Here is a 14033-nt window from a genome sequence, read left to right on the forward strand (position 1 = left end):
GGCAGAGGCAGATCTGATGTACGAGAACATCCTGGTCTATAGAGTTCCAGTACAGTCAAAGCTACATAGAGAAACCCTGTGTGTGGAAAAACCAGTCAAATCCAAGTCTGGGAGTTTAAAGCTCCCCTTTATAACCTACATAAAGATTTCTTAGAAGTTATGGTCTAAACTGAAATCGAAGAAACTTCAGTGTGAAAGGACAGAACCAGGAGCAATCTATGGGTCTTTCATGTTTATGCTTTGAGCTTGGAAAGTTCTGGTCAACATCAGGCACAGTTGGGCTTGTTTTGGTACAGAAACTTAACAGAAGCAAGCCCACTCTGGTCACCAGCTAGTCACAAAAGACTCAAGTTTTAAGATGTAAATGGAGGGGGGTAGCACAGACAATGCATCTGACCCCGCGGGAGCCTATATTGAAAACGCATGGGGCCCTTGCCTGGTGCAGAATCCAGGGGCAGATGCCACTTAGTTTCTGAAAGAATGGTCTCTGTGGGTTCCAGGAGCAGGTCGGCATCCATATATTGGATGTCAATATCCTTAATATTGACAGGGACTGTCTGGGATAGTTCCAAGTTCTGTCCCTTTGCTCTCTGAACCAGCCATGTCACTTAACGTTCTTGGAAAAGACTGTCCTTGGTTTGGAGCCCGGGGACACTGGATTCCAGCCTGTAGTCCAGGAGAGACCTCTGTAGAATGAAAGGGACATGAGTAAGGCTCCAGTCACTGGGCACCAGCTTTGTGTGTGTGTCTTAGGCAGCACTGGAGGTCTTGCTGCGGTAGCTTTCTACTCAAGAGTCACACTGCCTGTTTCTCTTCCTAGTTATCTGAGGCTACCCAACTGGAATTTTCCAACCCTGAAGGTGCAGCACACTGTCCTGATGCTTACAGGTTGGAGGAGCCACACATAGGAAACTAAAAGAAAAGGTTCCTTTCAAATGAGTTTTGGGGTGACCAATACTCCCCACTGGACAGGAACCATCACATACATGGTACCATCCATAGTCCTAAGTTTGAATCGGTGTACTGGAGCAGATGGGGGGCGGTGGTTCTAGGAGGTGGGTGGAACCTTCTGGTAGAGATCTCCCACCTCTAGAGATAAAGAGCCCAGTCCCTGCAGACATCATTGCTGTATCTTTGCTGTGTGATGTTCCCACTGCTCTACCCCCATTTAAGGGTTCCCCTGACTTCTATGTATTTGAAACACTGCTCTTTAGGAAGCTTGTTTATATGCCCACCTATTTTTCATTTAATATAGTGGCTGCCCCTTAAGCAATTGCAATCCCACAGCTACCAGCAACAGCTCAGCCACACAGGCCACAGCCAGGTGGGAATCCTGTTCCCACAGGCACCAACTCTATCACAGCCACTAAAAAGGAACCTTAGAATACCAATCCCTCTATGGAACTAAAGATTCAAAGGTTGAGATAAAATTCTTAGAGGCTGCATAGCAAGTAGCTAATGGTCTCTCCTAGCTTGTCTCCCAAAAACAGGGTGTCCTGAGACCCCACTAAAGAGCCCTCTCTGTACTTAGTTCCTCCCTACCACTTCCTGTCGGCTAGTTGACTCAGCCTCCAGATCCCAAGTTTTAATCGAATGTAATGTCCTTGCATTGTTAACAAAGGCAGCAGAAACGCGCCTTTACAGTTAAAATAATACATGACATCCCCAACCAGGTGACGGTATACACATCTTCAAATCCTCCACATGGCTCATGATGAGTTGGACGATGTAGGGTGAGGGAATGCGACATGTGGTAGCTGTTCGGTACCCACTGCATGCCGCTGCCTCTTTGCAGCTCCAGAGAATGAGGCCCGTAAAGCTCATTCTGCTATCTAGTCTGTATTCTGACTCTCATGGTGGTAGCAACTGGATTCCTGAGTGGACACTGAACCTTTACGGTGTGAAAGGAGTAAAAAGGAATGGGATGTAGGGGACATTTAACTGCTGTGAAGATGACAACCCTCCAAGAGTAGACACTATCAAATATGGGACCTCCTCCCAGAGGCTTGTCCCTAGTGAATGTCTGAGCTTTGAGCCAGTTAAGAGGAAGGTGGCTGCTATACAGGAGACAATAACTAATAGGCATTTGTGCAGTTGATGTAACAGGTTGCCAAACCAGAAATCTGGAAAGGAACCCAAAGAGGAGGGTCTAGGAAGACCCACCTTGCAAGCAAGAGGGGGAAGTTTAGTGTGTTCTCTTGCAGAGGTGTGCCTTGCTTTTGAGATGGTGTGAATGGATTTCATCTCTACCTGAGCTCAGACCATGCAGGGGAGTCTTGGACAGTGCTGGGGATCACACTGGCCAAAGTTCTGACCTCATCAGAGCTTGGTCCACTACATCTGTATCTGATGGAGGGGGTGGCAGGTGTACCCCACCTCACCCATGAACCCATGTCCAAATAATTTGATAACTAATATCTTTACATACTCTAATGTCTTCACATACTCAAAGTAACACTAATAGGTGAGGATAGCAAGGAAGGATATCATGGATCTGCCTTCTAATGGGGGTCATTAGCCTGATTGGTCTCCCAGGCTTAACATAATGTCTAGCAGGTAGGCCCTGCCACGGTACTATTTCATGTGTTCAATAGAGAATATGGAAGAGATTTTCAGGCAGCCTGGCCATAGATTAGGTTAAGTTCTAGCTACTTGGGAAGTCTTATGTGAAAGTTGAGGGGTATTTATTGTAGTGTTCCTCTAGAGGGGTGTGGTCAGATCTTCCTGGGAAGGCTGAGATTTTCCTCCAAAAAAATTCTTTCCCATGGGAACAACGGCATTGTCTGTTATGTGGTTCCTATATGGGATAAACATTGGAGAACCTTAAATGTTCTGTTGCCCTTAACTGTATTAACATGTGTTCCCTGAAAGTACCAGTTACTCTTCCATTGCTACCATGCTAACATGGCAAGATCCACTGAAGGAAGGGGCTCCACTTTAAAACTTTGAAAGGTACGATTCATCATTGTGGGGAAGGCCAGGTTGGCAGAAGCATGGCACAGCTTGTCATGTGGCATTGATTCTATGCCTGTACCTTCATTCCATGGACATCTTGTGGTTCTGTCACCTCCAGCATCCGGGTTCTCTACTTGCAACTTAGGAGTTATTTTGTTAAATTGAAGATGAAGGCTGAGAGCTGCCTTTCGGGCACTGACTGTGCCACACCACTGTCCCTGAGAGCCAGTCAATCCAGGCAGGGGTCCCAGCCTTCATGACCTCATTCTTGAGTCTTGAGCACTTTCTGTCCACTCAATCATGGGCTATGAGTTGTACAGCCTGATACTCTTGTTACACAGAAGCCTTGTAAGACCCTGTGAAACCACTTGTCTGATTAGCTGTTGTAAACAGGGATGTCCTCCTGAGGCATTCTCTATTCAGGAGCTCTCCTTTAAAGATGAACTCATTTTTTTACAAGGCTAGAGGCTTCAGTGACCTGTGTCCTCTGAGGCCTTTCATTGTCTCAAAGGATGGGGAGTTTCTCTTGACTGCTTTTGTATGCTGATGTTCTGGGCAACTTAAAACTTGTTCATATGAAGCTCACCAAGGGAAGAAACATCTCTACTCCTAACCATGGATCTGAATGTTGCAGCCTGAATACCACCAAAGTCTTTCACATTCAGAATCCATGAGTTCTCATGACTTGGGAAGAATGAAAGGATTTCTTCAAAACAGCCCAGTTTCCAAGAGTCCTTGTTTTTTCTGGAACTTCCAAGTGAATAGCTGAACCATGGAAGAGCAGAATGTTCAAAGGAGGACTCTCGACAGGATGACCCTAAAAGATCTGACCATTCTCAGGATTCCTATCTCCAAGTTTGACAAACTCCCCCACATCCTTCCACAAATAAGTTCCAAAGACCTCTGAACCAATAGCTCATGTTACATTACCAACAAATCTTACTCCTGGTACCAATCTTCAGTATTATCTGCTAGACTTGAGGGGATCCCCAGTAAAAATGAAGAACTGCCTGTTCAAAGTTACCTTTTTGCTGTCTCCCTTTATGCCTATTTGCCCTCAAGACAAGAGGCTTCCCAGAAAGGGGTAACATTCCAAACCCAAGCAGTGTCAAATGCTGGTTTGTATTTCAGGGTTGAAAACTACCTCAACTAGAAAAACCCATCATATGAAGTCAACCTAGATCAACTAAGCACCCCCTCTTGTGGCAGATGGTTTGCTAGAAATCCCATGCCACATACCAATTTAAGATAATTTGAGTCCAGTTTGATCAGGGTCAATGGGATAGCCAAGGTTGAGGCTGTTTTTGACTCTTGTGAAAAAGCACTCTGGGTGTTGCCTCTGAACAGAGTAAGAATATTCCTCATTCTGTCCTTCAAAACTAACATGTTGCTAACTACTGGATCCTACATAGCTATCCTAAGCCTCTGCTGTCCTGTTTCCAAATGCTTCTCTCCAAATGTTGTGCATGCTCCTCTGAATGTGTGCATGGGTGCTGCAAAAGTCCCGAGGTATGTTGATGTGATCATGGGCAAGAAGCAGTCAACCATGTAACAATCGATGTTGAAGTCAAATTACCTAGGAGTGTCCATAGAAATACCTTTGAGTGGGGCAGGTTTTCAAGAGATCGCTTTCCCCTCAGATAAAAACACTTGCTGGCCCTGCAAGCTTTTCCCAGTCAAGACTTATCAGACTGCCGTGATTAATTGTTCCTGCTACTTTGAATCTTGAGTTTTTGAATAGCTTTGTTTCATGGAAGGGGAAGGGGGGAGGTAATGCATGGAAACCAGGAAGTTCCTCCTAGTAGGAAGATGGGAGAAATTGCATCTGAAGAGGTTTTTTGGCTTTACCTCCAGTGCCTTTGTGGTCATCTTGCCGGGATGTGAGAAATGCAGCTGACATGGAAAATAGCCTGATCTAACTTATACATGACACATTGGGGCCAGGGAAATGAATGACATTTGAGAAATATGGCCCAGTAACTTTCAAGAATTTGACTTGAATGGGGCTGGACTGTAAGATGGAAGAAAGTGGCACCTCCATCACTTCAGCTGAAGTGTCTTCAACAATAGCTCACTCATGTTTCTGAACTCAACCTGTAGGAGACACTGAAGGGCAGTGCTAAATTGCAGTCACTGACAAAAGGGCCGTATCTCTGGCACTGAGGGGCACAGTTCAGAGAATAAGAGGATACCATATTTCAGAAGCACCCACTAGAATGAATGCATGACAGACTTAACAGCTGGATTTTACATGCTCTACAGAACCCTATAAAGTGTTTCAGTCTTAAGGATTTCTGTTCATATTCATCTTGATTGGCCCATGTGGCAGATGTATGAAAGAGTGACAGATTTCAAGTGTCTTCATTCCTTATTCACCTATCTGGAAAGGAAGACAGTAGGGCAAATCTACTCTACTGAAAGACCTACTTGGGTCCTCCATTTAAACCAGAATGCCAACTCCATAATGTAGGATGGATGATTCTATAAGGCAAGTCACTAGGACTCAACCAGAGCCATGTTAGGGGGATCATGAATACCTTTTGACAAGGATCCAATAGAGAATATGGATCCTTCATCTAGGGACATGGAATGCAGGCTGTCCCACCTCAGGAGGTGATAAAATGGCCAAAGCTTAAGTTGAGTTGTCCATGTGATGAAGGTTTGAGACAACAGATGTGACCTTCTATGGCAATACAAAGATATTTGCCTGTCATTCATGTACCCAACAAGCATCTGTACCAGGTAGAGGGGATCCTGAAGAGAAATTGCCATGCATTTAGCAGACTACCTATTTGGTGCTCTCTGGGAGAGTTAGGAGCCCTGACCTTGCTAACACACCTTTATCTGTCTCGTTGCTTTAAGGCATCTTGGGTTGTGGCCCTTGGGTTGGTTCCTATTGACCCTACCTTGTAGGTACATAGCAATGACATAAACTCTATTTGAAGCAATATCATCTCTACATTAGAGGCATCATTTTTGTAAACCTGTAGAATTCTTGGTTACGAAACTCAATAGGGTATGGCTCTGAATCAAGGATGACCCATTACCTTGCATGATGTGTTCTTTGGTTTAACACTCATCCAACCTCAAATCTATATGAACTAGTGTCCAAGAGGCTGAGCTCTGGCCCTAAACTTGACATTAGACTTCCCAAATTCGTTCTAGACTATTCTATACAATAGACTTTAGTGTCTATGCATAGACATTACACTCTTCATTGTGCTATCTACTTGTGTCACTTAGTATGTTGTAACCTTTGGTCTCAAATTGAGGATATCGGGTTTCCTCATCCCTTGCTCACCTATCCTTAAGGGAGGACAATAGGACAGATTCACACCATCTCTACTTGATCTTTCAAATTAAGCCAGAAGGTGATCTGTAATGTAGGATGAATGCCCCCTAAAGCAAATCACTGTTAGGGAGATCCTCACATTTGGATCTGCGTCATCTGCACCACAAAACAACTCCAAGGTATCGGGAAAAGAAAAACCAGATGTTCAGCTGTTTTAAGAGAATGCATGTGCTGCCTTTATTGCCAGAAGAGTGTGTCTCTTTGTTGCAAATGCTAAGAGGTCTCTCTCGTAGGGAGCAGTCTTATATACACAGGCTTACAGCACAGTGGAAAAACCCCAGGTGGAAGAGAGCATGTTTTCCTCCTGCTAGATGTTGATGTCAGTGGGGCAATGTGGGGACAGTAAGCCAGGACTAGAAAACAGGATGCCCCTGTGGATATCAGCTGACAAACGAATTTGTTGACAAGCATACAATGATGTGTCATCCATCTAGGGATACATAACAGGTGATCCTACCAGGAGGTACTGAAATGATCGAGGGCTGAGGTTGAGCTCTTGCTGGTTTTTGTCCTTCCTGAATGATGGCATTGGAGGTGCCCAGGTAGTCTTCCATTTCAGAAACAGCTTTAAACTTCCAAGTTTTTGGCACATGGACAACATGTCAGTTGTGTAACAAATGTCAAGATCATTCTCCTAGTTCTTGGTCCTCCTCCCTTATAGGTAATATTGAACATTGTAATCTATGGCAATACATCCACTGATTCTGGGTATGATAGAGCTATTCAACATGGCCCTGACCTTTTTAGCATAACCCCATTCTCTATGTATCCCATTGCTAAGGCACCTTAAGATGCAGCAACCAGGCTGTGTTTGGTTGCCTCTAAGTGAGCAATTGTGGTGGTCTCATCCCCAGCTTGAGAAAATATCCAGGACTTTCTCCCTACAGCCCTTATGAATCCGTGCCCAGAAGGATCACTGACATTGTGATGACTAAGTGACTTGGCAATTGTCATACATGCAGCAGATGTTGGTTGGGTGGATGGCTTTCCCATGTGTTCTTGGATTCCTGTTGGATCCATCACTTCTAGATTTCATCAATATCCTTTAATATGCAACCTAGGTAGGAGTCCATATGAATCCAGGACAACTGGCCTCCTGGGATGCAGCATCCATCCCTTGCTTAGAGGGACACCTATTTCCCACTGGTCATTTCTCCAGCATAGCAGGGCCATCCTGCAGAAAATGCTCTTGGTGGCTCTGTTCACTCTGTGGGCTTGTGTGTCAAATATTGCAATGAATTTACTGGTACACCACTGTGTCTACATAACAAGAGCTTTTCTGTGGATGTCAATTCAGCACTTCTGTGGACCCAGCAAATATTCATTTGTGTCAATGACATGAGAAAATTTTGTATGAGCATGAACACCAGGGATTGCCACTGGGTGTGGTCTGAAATGGTCTCTGGATGACTTTTAACCATCACAGAAACCACAGCTATGTAGAACTAGGTGTGGGCTCTTGTCCACGGGAGGAAGGCAGAGCCCCTTTCCTATAGAACTGACTCCCTAGTGTCTTGCCCACTCCTAACCCTCCTCAACCGGTGGGCCATGAACCTTTCATTGCAGTACTCAAAGGTGTTGCATCTCAAACCTTTATTCCTGCAACGCCCCCCCAATGAATCTAGTCCTTCTGTGAATCTGAGGCTGAAGTCGGGCTGTTGTAAGGAATCAGAGTTGCTGGATCAGAAGAAGCCTCAAGAATTTGAGTTGCTGATCTGGTATGTCCCATCCCTCTGCAAAACTTATTTGCTATACTACTAACCTGTCCATTTCATGTTTCTTGTGTTCAATTCCATCCCTAAGTAGACAAACTACTGACTCCCAACTCGGTGGCCCAGTTCAGTAGGTTTGGCTCTGCTTTAGGAAGACAAAGCAAGCAGGGGAAACTCCCGACCCCTCAATTGTAGATGTTCTAGTTTCATAAATAACAGATTGGAGCTCCATTTGTCAGGACCCAGAGAGTCCAGCACTGAATAAAGTGGTTTGTCTTTGGATTTATGTGATCAGACTTGGTCACGAAGTAATGTGAGCATCTGACATGTTACTATGGGCTCACCTTCCTATTCCTCTGGAAGGGTTAAGTCTTACTAGCTCGAAGAACACATCCCTCATCTCTGCAGGTGCTGAACCACCATTAGTCCCTACACCTCTTGGAATACTTTGAGAGGTGTGGCTGAGTAGCTATGCCTGTAAGTTCACATAGAATGCCCTAATGATCAGTATTTGGATTTGAGGTGTGTCTTATGGAACAAAGTCTCATAATCTCCAACCTTTGTTTGGAGTCACAACCCAATGAGAAACTCCATAAAAACGGCTCCAGTTCATCAGAGCTGGAAGCCTGGACATGGGAGACTTGAGACTTGATGCAGTTTCTCCCCAGGCAGCTTTCAACTTGACTACTGGGGCTTTCTTCGCCTTGCTCATACATCCTTCTAGCTGCTGTCATTGCAGGTCTACATGAGAACAAGCAGCAGTGTGCAGAGCCCAAAAGTTCCTGTGCTGACACTACTACCACCAGACAGATCGGTTCACTTTCTGATTTATACTCGGACCTCACGACATGGGCAGAACAAGTCAGGCTCGGGCCGTAATGAGGCCCAGTACCAGGGAGAGTCCTTGCTCCTTCGTTAGGGGAAGCATCATGCGGGTCTCCATTTTAGAAGATGGGGAATGTTCTACCCAGAATGTCCCTTTAAGCTATTTATAGAGTATTCAAGATGTTTTCTAGCTCAGAGTTTGAATTAGGACACACCAAGGTTCTGTGCATCTTACGGCAATCCTAGTCCTCTTACTGATTTTTTTTTCTGTATGAGGTACATGGACTTCTTAGAATCTTGAGTCTCCTTGGGCTGTTTGACATATGCTTTCCTTCCCTACCTGTTCTTGGGAAAGTTCCCAGTAAAGATGACATATAAAACCTCCAGAAAGTACAGCATGGTGTCTTGAATTCCAAGGTACAAGAACACAAATTTAGAGAATCCAGACTGTTGTGATAGACTGGAAGGTAGGTTGGTACCTGTCTTACCCTAGAATTCCAACCCTCCCCTTCCTGCTAGTTTCATCAGTTAGCAACCTCTTCCCCATGTCACGTACTCTGTGCTAACAAGTCACCTCACTCCAACCTGACCAAGAACAGTAGAGCAACTGAGGTCGGTAGTGTAACTGAACTGTGAAAGGTACTTGGTTGTCAGCCACCTGTAACCAGCATGAGCATGTCCTTCACTCTGGCCTTGGGGACTTGAAAGCTATCAAACTGGTCTGTCATGGCTATTCTAAGCCTTTTCAGAACCATGTCTGAATTGTTTACAGACATTGCAGTAGCAATATCCTATATTGAAGAGTTGTTGGCAAGAGACAATGGCAGTGAAAATTTTTGTATTGAGGAACCCAATTCTATAGGAAAGACCCTGAGTAATCCGTGGTTTCCAGACAGGATCACAAGGAATTGTGTTGGTGTAGAGTGCAACACTTCTCACTCACTCCCTGTTTCAGGAGTCCAGATGCAGTTCTTACTGTGGTGTGAACTGTAAGCTGAATGGCCTCACTTCTCTATGGTGGAGGGCCCATGTTGGAACTCAGGAAGTTCCTCATAGCAGTGCTGCAAGATTAGAAATGGCATCTGAAGAGATTGCCTTATCCTGTCTTTAATGAGAGCTGGCCCAGTTATTATAGAGTGCCCTTCTGTTCATTCTGTCAATGGTAGAAATGGCGTTAACATGGTTGTCTTAAATTAGGGTTACTATTGTAATATGAAACATCCTGTGACCAGAGCAACTTTGGGAGTAAAGGGTTTCTTTGGTTTGTATTTCTGTCCCAAGTCCTTTGAGCTGGGATGATGGAACTCAAGCAGGGCGGGAACCTGGAGGCCATGATGCAAAGGCCCTGGAGGGGGAGCGGTTTATGGCTTGCTCATCATGCTTGCTTTTTGTGACAGGGTTTCTTTGTAGCCTGTCCTGGAATTCTGTAGACCAGGCTGGCCCCAAATTCACAGATCAGTCTGTCTCCTGAAGGCTGGAATTAAAGGCCTGTGCCACCACAACCCAGCTTTTTTTCTTTGGTTTTTTGAGGTAGGGTTTCTCTGTAGCTTTTGGAGGCTGTCCTTGGAACTAAATCTTGTAGACCAGGCTGATCTCGAACTCATATCTGCCTGCCTCTGCCTCCCAAGTGCTAGGATTAAAGACATGTGCCACCAATGCCCAGCAGCCCAACTCTTTCTTACTGAACCTAGTACTGCCAGCCCAGGGATGGCCCCACCCACAATGGTCTGGGCCTTACCCCATCAATCATTGATCAAGAAATGCCCTGCAGACTTCCCTACAATCTTTTTTTTGGGGGGGGGGACATTTTCACAATTGTAAATACCTTCTCAGATGACTTGAGCTTATGTCAAATGGACCTAAAATTATCCACATGATCATGACAATGATAGATACATGGGTCAATAGAGAATGAATGTTGTGGGGGTGTGGCCTTTCTGGTTATTAAGGAAATAGTTTGGAGTCTGTTATAAAAATGCCTTCTGAGCCAGGTCCCATTTGTCCTGAAATAGGGGCCTGCATGCAGGAGAGACTTGAGGGCAGTGTTAAATTGCTGCCAATGACCAAACAGATGTCTCATGTGTCACTCCTTGACCTCCAGTCTGAGGATCGTGGGTTGGCTTACTCTTCAGCAGTGCATGCATCATGATCAGTGGTGATAGACACTGGCCTCTAGAACCTACCTGACCCTTGATCACTTGTCTCTGGAAGGATTTCTCCCTTATTTTCAATCACAATCCTTTCAAGCAAAAGGGGTATGAGCAACAGAGTTCTCTCATCCCTTGCTATCCTATCTGGGAGAAAAGACATGGGACCCAAGTAGAGCTGGTATATTATGCCCTTTCTAATTTAGCCAGAAAGCTATCTACAGTGTAGGATGAGTGTTCTGTAAGGCAAGTCACCTGGACTCTTCTTGGGGAACCTCACATTTGGATCTGGTTGAACTTATTTTGACAGCAGTCCAAGGAAAGGATGGTTCCTTCATCTAGGGCCATATTCAGAGGTGGTTCCACCACCAGAGATGCTTTTGAAAATGACCCAAAGCTTTAGATGGGATTTCTCTGACTTGTCATTCCTGTGTGGGATGAGGTTGAGACCACAACAGGTGATCTTCCATTTCTGGGTGTAGCTTAAATGCAAGGTTCTTACACATTGCCACATGTCAGTTGTGTGACAAATGTCAGGATCATTCTCTTCAGACTCACCACTTGGGTATGAGAATATTCCTAATGCTGAGCATGATAGCAGCTATTCAATATGCCTGTGATCTTGTTAACACAATGAACCCATTCTCTGTGTACCTCATTGCTTTTAAAGCACCTTGGGAGTGAGGCACATGAGTTGGTGGTTTGCCTCTCTGATCAGTTGCAGTCACCTCATCCCAAACTTGTTAGAGGAAAGGCCCTGGATGTCTCATCTTAATTACTGAAACTTGAAAGTTTGCTCCTCAAAAGATAGAACTTAGGGACTCATAAGTCTGTGTCAGGGTGCCTGAGTCACTATCACTGAGCTAGACGCTCTCCCTGCTCATCTCTGTAGCCATGGGATTCCTGTGGGTCCTGATCCTTTGAGCAAGTTGTGCCTAATAAAAGATGACCCTTGAAGACAGGGGATGCGAGGGTCCTGTGTTTTAAGGATTTTCCCACAATTCCCCCAGTAAACTTAGAAATAACCTTCAGTAGAGAGGATGATGGCCATCCTGTTGAAGGCTGCTGCTCTTTGTATATGCCATAACTCTGCAGTTGTAGCTTGTTATGTTTACAGTGACTCCAAAGACTACATATGAGCATTTTGAGGTAACTAAGATTGTGACTTGCTATCACCTCAGCTTCTACACTGACCATTCATGTGGCCTGTTGTGTCAGTTAGCGCATAAGGCCAGGAAGATGTTGACCAAGAGTGTTTCCTTCAGATAGGAAGAATAGTACCGTAGAATGTTGGTGTTTTCTGGAGACAGTGTTGTTTGAAGCATGATACTCACTGTTGCTTCCTAGTTGATGGAATTTTAAGTTTCCCTCCCTTGTCCACCAATTTTATCCAAGTTCTTGTTAGAACTTGCAGTGGGACACTTGGTATTTTACTGAGAACCGTACTTGGACTCAAGGTCAGCATTGAGTTCTTTACCTTTTCATCTTTGTACAATCCCAGTCCTCTTAACTGATTTTCTGTGAGGCACGTGGACTTAAGGTTCTCGAGTTATCTTAAGTATTTTGGCTCTTTGACACCTTTTCTTTCCCTGCTTGCCCTTGGGGACAAGTTTCCCAGTAAACATGACTTTAAAAACTCTAAGAAGGTATAAGGTAGTCTGAATTACAGGGTATAAGAAACACATGGAAACTAGGATAGAAAACTCAGCCTCCTGTAATAGATAGAAGGCAGGTGGGGTTACCTCAGTTCACACCTAAACATCAGCACCTCTGTCCTTGTAGTAGTGACTTGAATTATTCACATGTGACACTACTGCAACGAAGACATTTTGAGTCCATCAACTGAGGTTGGATACTATAGACTTATGTGAAAGGTACTTGGGTATCACCTGTAACAAATGTGAATCTCTCCCTCACCCTGGCCTTAAGGACTTAGATACTGATTGGCTGTAATTGCTATTCTAAGCCTTTTAAGTCATGTCTGAATTTTTATACATTGCAGTAGCAGTATCCTATGTGGGCAAGAGAAAATGGCAGTGAAGACTTTCCTGTTAGGAAGCCCAATTACATAGGAATGTGCCTGTGTTATCCTCTGTGGTTGCTAGACAGTATCGCAAGGAACATCCTGATGCAAGAGTAGAACTTTTCCAACACTTATTATCGTGTGAACTGTAAGAGCCAAACAGACACCTTCATAGTGGATATACATGTGGAAACACGGGAAGTTCCTCCTAGTAGTGATAGAGAACTAGGAATATCTGAAGAGACTGACCGTGCTAACTGATTCACTATAGTGTCCTTGTGGACAACATCCTGTCGCACCTGCTGTGCAGCCTGCATCCGAGAATGTAGCGAGGTGGTCGGGATAGATGACAGAGACCGGTAGGTTGCTTTAAGAAAACCTTATGCTTCCCCAGTCAGCTTAGGAGACCCCAAGTCTGCTTAGGAGAGCAGTCTCTCCAAGAAAAAACGCTTCCCTTTTTAAGGACTTTCTGCCATCTATCTACATACAATTCTCTAACACTCCCAGACTTCTCACCCTCCTGGCTGGTGGTTTAATCTCTGGCCCCAGCATCGGGGAGAAACAGCAGGGGGGACAGGAAGAAGCATCTAGCCATAGGGGGTGTCAAAGTCATGGTGTTTCAGTTAGCAAGCCCTTATCTGAGCCCTATCAAGAGCTTTATAGCACTGAATTGTTTTCAGTAAACATTATCTCACAGCTGCCTGCTCCCAGGCCGAAGGGGAAGTGGGTCTCTGTTCAAGGTCTGGTGTCCCCACCAGAAGCGGGGATCTAAATATGGTTGTCTTTAAGTCGGTTACTATTGGTTGTGATGAAACACAATGGACAAAGTAACTTGGTGGGAGGAGAGTCTATATGTCACATCAATGCATCACCAAAGGAAGAGCATAGGAATTGAGCCGGGCAGGAATTTGGATGCAGGAGTCGATGCAGGAGGTCATAGAGGAGTGCTGCTTACTAGTTTTCTCCAGTATTTCTCAGCCTGCTTCTAGACCCCTGGACCACCAGACTGGGGATGGCAC

This window comes from Mesocricetus auratus, unplaced genomic scaffold (assembly GCF_017639785.1).
Source record: "Mesocricetus auratus isolate SY011 unplaced genomic scaffold, BCM_Maur_2.0 Super-Scaffold_100025, whole genome shotgun sequence".
In the NCBI taxonomy this organism is placed as follows: Eukaryota; Metazoa; Chordata; class Mammalia; order Rodentia; family Cricetidae; genus Mesocricetus; species Mesocricetus auratus.